This window comes from Coregonus lavaretus (genome assembly GCF_964263955.1).
Source record: "Coregonus lavaretus genome assembly, chromosome: 5".
Lineage (NCBI taxonomy): Eukaryota > Metazoa > Chordata > Actinopteri > Salmoniformes > Salmonidae > Coregonus > Coregonus lavaretus.
This window is the reverse complement of record NC_139992.1, coordinates 32,857,574-32,864,178: the sequence shown is the minus strand read 5'-3', so window position 1 is coordinate 32,864,178 and position 6,605 is coordinate 32,857,574. Positions and strand designations below refer to the sequence as shown.

The window sequence follows — 6,605 nt, the reverse complement described above, 5'->3', positions numbered from 1 at the left end:
GCCATGAGAGGTTCAACATATGGATTTGTGGGAAATTAGTATAGATATCACTGTCCATTCAATTCCCCTTTCTCTTGGACTAGCAGTTGATGACTAACTCAAATCAATAACTTTGGCCTAATCATCATGTTATGAAATAGTTATGAACTTCATGTTGCAGTAATCACAATATCCAGCAGATAGCGGTAGAGAAACAGACCAATGGAAACAATGACCTCAGAACAGTAAAGCAAAATCTTTACTACAGAAGTGAACTTCTTGACAGAAAAGTTAGTAATCCCTGCACAGTGGATATAGTAATTTGAACCCATTACATTGCAAGTCAATTGAACCTCAGCCAGCTAAAATGTCCAATGATGTGGCTAAAGATGAGAAGTGGTGGAGAGGAACCAGAACTTTCAGTTAGCTGGGAAGGGACCATTGCGAAAGAGTGGGAGGGGTCTGCAGCCATAGTGGGAGAGAAAGCTTAGGAGAAAGGGTTCAGCTATTCCTTGAGGATGGATGGCAAATTAAGCATATAGAGGAAAATACTAAATCAGACTACTAAAGCCTTGGAACTGTGTTGGACTTGATGCAACCTTTGAGATACACTTCTTCATAATAAGCCAAGAGATGTTTGCCACAGTGTGTGAGAGAGGTGTCTTATGATGATTGATGACTAGTGTTGGAGTCGTGGGAAAGGAGAGGCAGATCCTAGTATGGCAGATCCACAGCAAAGGACAAGATAGTATATGAGAGAGGCGGTGACCTGCTTGTGATTGAGGAAGTCATGGAGATGGATGCTGTTGTATCAAGGGTCACTGATGTGGAAATTAGCTCCTGTTCAACTGGTAGTCTCACAAGGTCTGTGCAGCAGAGAAAGGTAAGGATGACCAGATGACAATTTGTGCATTGGCTGAGTTTGATAATATTGCATTAGGTTCTTGTCCTGTGTCAAAATTCTAGGACCTCTACAAGGCTGATGAACGAGAATAATGTTGATATTATGCGTGGTCTGCTGTATATCCAGCAGTATGTGAATCCCTGGTGCTTTTTCATCTTATATACGACTTAGTATATATGATGTCCCTATTTATTCCTGACAGTTGCATATATGTGCTTTATGTCCATACACACTACCATAACGTCATGATCTAAAAGGGGCTGCTTGGGAAACTCTACCCAAGATCTTCTTAGAAGCCAGTGAACTGAGAGACAATGCCCTGAGACCCGAAAGACAGAGACAGTTAGAGTTGACTCTCATAGAGAAGCGAGCTGGGTGGTTAAAACATTTCCATTCACCATGGTGGCAGTGACAGGGGCTAAAAGGTATCTGGACTCTCTCTCCAATCGTGATTTGTGACTCAAATTTTAGATTTGTGTGATGACTTAGCCCCTCATAGGATCTGAACTACTTTTGTCTTGGTTTTGTGTGAGACTTAACTACTGGCTGTGAGAAATACTGTAGGAAACCAGATGTGAGGAATGAATGAGAAGTGGAAAATCAGTTATAGGAACTATTCTTACACTGATCCAGTCTCACTGGGACAGAAATGCTTCCACTCTAGATGTCTGGCTAGGGATTTGATGGGCTTCATAGACAGATCTACATGACTCTAGAACTAGGATTAAGGGAATCCAAAATATCAGATTTCTTTCTCTCTCTCTCTCTCTCTCTCTCTCTCTCTCTCTCTCTCTCTCTCTCTCTCTCTCTCTCTCTCTCTCTCTCTCTCTCTCTCTCTCTCTCCTTTGTGTGTAACTGTAACTTGAAACTTGGCTCTCTTTATCTTCCTGTCTCTCGGTCTCTATCAGTCTCTCTCTCTCTCTCTCTCTCTCTCTCTCTCTCTCTCTCTCTCTCTCTCTCTCTCTCTCTATACAACTCATTCAGGTTTTCTTTAATTAACGACTGTTATGTTTTTACTTGGTTGCAGAATGCTAATTTCCTCTATTTGTTTTTGAAAACAAAACAGTTCTAGATGGCTCTGGTCCAAGTGGCTCTGGTCCAAGTATGTGTTTGTTTACTGAAGCTCTGTGAGAATAGTATTGTTGGTCACAGGCCTGTCCTCATGACATTTAGGCTACCGCCAGACTAAAGACCCTGACTTTCCCATCAATGACCGAACAGACTGGAATGTTCCTTAAATGGAGTCTGTGTTGTTATTGTCTTTTTATGTTGACCAAATAGAGAATTTGAGGTCTACAAGTTTGAGGTCTACAATAGATTTTAAAGTCTAACGTCACACTTTTCAGTTGTATGTGTACTTTGAGGTCTTATTTTGCCTGAATAGAAAATTCAAGGTTGTGTTTGAGGTCTAAAAGCTTTAGTTGCCTGTGTTAACATGGTTTAGTAGCCATTGTGTTGACTACCATTTGGACTGATATTTCAGACCACTGCGTCGTGGACTGAAGAAAGGGGACAGTGCACCTACAGACCCTAACAACAGGCCAGGGCAACCAAACTGCCCCTCACCTCCCTAGACAACCTGAACAACCAGCTGGAGGTCCCAAGCATAGCAATGCAGGCTGAGAGGAACACCTTGGCTGGGGGCAGAAAACTCTCCAAACCTCCCCATGCCACCATCAAAGACAAGATCTCAAAGTGGGAAGGAAAGGAGTCTTCCCCATCCCCACCATCAACAACAACAGCTACTACTACACCCACTCAGAGTATTGTGGAAAGACCTGACTCCTTAATTAAGAGTGATTCCAAACCCACCATGGAGGACTCCAAAAGACCAACCAGCAGGGAGAAGCAGAAAAACAATGGGAAGGAGAACATAGGAAAGGATGGGGATTCAATGCCTACCTCCCCAACAGTCACTACAGTTCCTCTTGTGAAAAGAACAGAATCCCTGAAAAAGATTGATGCCAGACCCACCGTGGAGGAGCACAGGAGTAGACCAGCCAGCAAGGAGAAGCAGCAGAACCATGAGAAGGAGAATGTAGGAATAGCAGGGGATTTGAGGCCTACCTCGCTTGTGGGGCCTGTAAAGGACATTACTGTGAAAAGAACTGAATACCTGCAGAAGAAGGATGTCAGACCCTTCGAGGAGCAGCATGAAGGACACTGCAGCAGGCTGGCCAGCAGGGAAAAGCAGCAGAACATTGGGAAAGAGATCATAGGAAGGGCTGGGGTTTCTCGGCCTAATGTGGAGCCTGTGAAGGAGCAGGTGATGGGGATGCTGAAGAAAGACAACGTTAGGAGACTGGTGGAGCAGAGAGCTGTCTTCACTCTCTTCAAGAAGCTGGAGCAGACCATGAGGGAGGAGAACCCCGGTAAGAGTCCTCTAGTGCTACCTGGCAACTACTTCTGCCCTCCTAGCAGAGAAACAGAAGTAGAGGCCAAGAGAAGGGAGTTAGAATCCATTTTAGGAATACTGGACGCTGACCAGACGTTTGGGGGGTCGAGGCAAGGTGGGCAAGAGGGACGAGACCTGGAAAATGTGCACACAGAGCCAGGGACACCACCCATAAACCCAGTCCCCAAACCCCAGCGCACCTTCCAGCAAAGTACCTTCCAGCACCTCTCCAAATCTGAAGGGAGGACCCGCTCATTACTGAGACATGGGAAAGTGCAGATGAATCTGCCCCCACTACCTTCCATCTCCCCTCCACCCAGGACAGACAGGACAGACAGACAAAGAGATAGAGACAACCCAAACAGGTAAAATAGCGGTACAGAACAGACAATACATTCACACTAACAGTAATTAATTCACTCTCATATAAACATACAAACAATATATTCACATTATTTTCACCTTTCTTTCTTCTGTTCCTTCACAGGAAATCATTTGAGTTCGAGGACATTCTATCATGTCATCCGCCGTATCATCATTATGAAATCATTACAGGTGAAGAATAAAATAAAATAAAATACTAATTTAACCTAAATTCAATAGTGTTTAATTATCTTTGGTCTCTCTGCAGACTCTTCCAAGGAGAACCCATATGAGGACATTGAGGTATCCAGTCAGTGCTCATCACAACCTTCTCTACCTTCCTCTCCTGGGTCAGAATGCTCCAAGGTACATAACACTGTCTTAATCATGACATAACAAGATGTCATCAACAGTCATGACAGTTTGTGTCAATGTAGAAGATGGGGATATGTGATGCTCACTCCTCAGCCTGAAGTGTCTCCACAAGCGCTGCTGAATAGCTAGCTTTTCGGTGGCATGACTGGGTAAGATGCTTCAGGAGGACGGTCATGTGTATTTGCGAGGCAGAGGTCCTGGGTTTGAGCCTCATGAGCTAAATCAGGAGGAAGAGGTACTTGCTAAGCAAGCAGTGTGATGTCCTTTACATCAGCTTTTGACTTACTTTACTTCACAGATTGACCTGATTGTTTTTGTTATCTGTGCAGATCTCGAGGCCTGGTTTCTTCAGACAGAACTCTGGTGGGAAGTGCAGCATCAAGCTTCCAGATCTGCGTAAGACCAACCACCACCGTAGTGATAGTGGAGGAGGAGTAGCATCTCCCCCACGGCTCAGCCCCCCCTCCACTCCTCATAGCCCAGATGAGGTGCCCCACTGGCTGTCTGGAGGAGATTCCTATAACCGCACCTGCAGGAGGATACCAACGGTAAGAGACTGTGGGGGAATCTCAATAGTCTTAAGTTGTTTCCTCTCCTCATGACACAAACCGGTGCGCCTGGCACCTACTACCTTACCCCGTTCAAAGGCACTTACCCTCTATGAAGGGTTCTACCGAGAACCCTCTTATCTTTGGAGGGTTCTTCCCTACTGAATATACCTGATATTGAGTTGCACCCCCACACCCCCCACTACCATACCCCGTTCAAAGGCACTTACATTTTTTGTCTTGCCCATTCACCCTCTGAATGGCACACATACACAATCCATGTATCAATTGTCTCAAGGCTTAAACATCCTTCTTTAACCTGTCTCCTTCCCTTTCATCTACACTGATTGAAGTGGATTTAACAAGTTACATCAATAAGGGATCATAGCTTTCACCTGGATTCACCTGGTCTGTCTATGTCAAGGAAAGGTGTTCTTAATGGTTTGTATACTCAGTGTATATCCAATATTGATATTTATAACATTCATTCTTCCAACAGGATGTGCTTAAAATCAACAGCATCTTCGAGGCTCGTGTTGGAAAGAAACATCTGAGGAGGGTCTATCACATTGCTGAGACCAGCTCAGGGAGAGGTGAGTGTGAGATTATTTCAACCCCCCAAAACTTGACTAACATTATTTCAATGCTCTCCATTTTGTAACACTTTGTTTCCTTTTTGTTGCAGTCACAGATGAAAACACTGACTCAGAGAGTGAGATAGAGGACAGGGCTAAAGGTATTATGTGAACAACTGACATCTTCCACAATTCCATCAAGTGCTTTTGTCAGTATCAAATTCAATCTGACATTCATTCATCTTCACTTTTTCTACCCCTCTCCTTCTCTTTCATTACCCTCACTTTTCCTTCCCTTCCCTTTTTCCTTCCCTTCCCCCTCTCTCTCAGCCCATCGGCAGCGTCTGTCCTCAGTCCAGTCTATCCTGAGCCAGCCGGGTGAGGGTCAGTACGGTAACAAACACAGCTCTCTGGATCGCACCAGGAATCTGAAGGAACTACATCAACGCCAGCTCTTTGAGTACTTTCTGGTTGTGGCACTGCACAGCACCAAGGCTGGCATCCACTACCTGCCGGTGGTCACACAGCACTTTCCCCTCAAGGTGAGGAGAATGAAGGAGTTTGAAGATGGCGCTGCAGTGGATAGCTGCCATCTTAGAGGATCCTGACCGATTCTGCTATTTCTTTTGTTATTTTCAATACTGATCGTAATTTATTTTGTACATAATGTCTCCGCCATCATTTCCTATGACCGAAAACAGCTTCTGGACATCAGAAAAGTGATCAATAACCTCAATTTGGATGAAGATTTCTACTTTAACAAGTCGGCAGCTCTGGACGTTCTGCTTACCCCGGACCAGGCCCTGATCCCAGGACTCGAAAGAGGAAGCGGCGACGAAAAAGAAGCAAGCTGTAACGTAGACGCAGGAAGCAGGTGCAGTTAGTGAGTTTAATAACAACGAACATGGAACGATACAAAACAAGAGCAGCGTCTGACATGGAAACACAAACAATACTACCTGCTGACTGATAACAAAAGAGTGCTAAATAAAGGGTAGGTAATCAATGGAGTAATGAAGTCCAGGTGTGACTGATGATGAGATGCAGATGTGCGTAATGATGGATGCCAGGTGTGCGTAAAGATGGGTTGCCAGGAACCAGTGGTTAGTAGACTGGTGACGTCAAGCGCCGGAGCGGGGGAGCGGGTGTAGACGTGACACAAGCGTGGCAGCGTCATGAGAAGACTACATCAGCGAGCATGGAGATCGCGATTAACTCCGTAATTTTTAATACATTTCAGTAAATTATTTTTGGTAGTATTTCTATGTTAAAGAACAAATTATAATTTGGTGAATTTTTCCCCATATTCCATCCAGTTCACTTTATTTTTTATAATATATTACACTTGATCTTTCTTGAATAAGTTCCTCCAGTTCTTTTTGTTTTTCCTCTAACTTATTCTGTGCCTCTATGGGACAGTTTCTATTGCTATTATCTGTACTGTTAGTCCCTCTATTTCCTTTGTT

The 6,605-nt window shown here is 44.3% G+C and overlaps 1 pseudogene across 1 annotated transcript in view; it reads left to right on the top strand.

The window, feature by feature from the left end:
• Window positions 1–2,426: 2,426 nt before the first annotated feature.
• LOC311129470 (DENN domain-containing protein 2A-like) overlaps window positions 2,427–6,605 on the top strand; it is a 71,919-nt pseudogene continuing 67,740 nt past the window's right edge. Inside the window, exons 1-7 of the transcript XR_014615311.1 lie at window positions 2,427–3,643; window positions 3,766–3,833; window positions 3,910–4,007; window positions 4,346–4,564; window positions 5,064–5,157; window positions 5,250–5,300; window positions 5,470–5,681. The product of XR_014615311.1 is annotated as a DENN domain-containing protein 2A-like (transcript). The remainder of the gene's footprint in view (window positions 3,644–3,765; window positions 3,834–3,909; window positions 4,008–4,345; window positions 4,565–5,063; window positions 5,158–5,249; window positions 5,301–5,469; window positions 5,682–6,605) is intronic.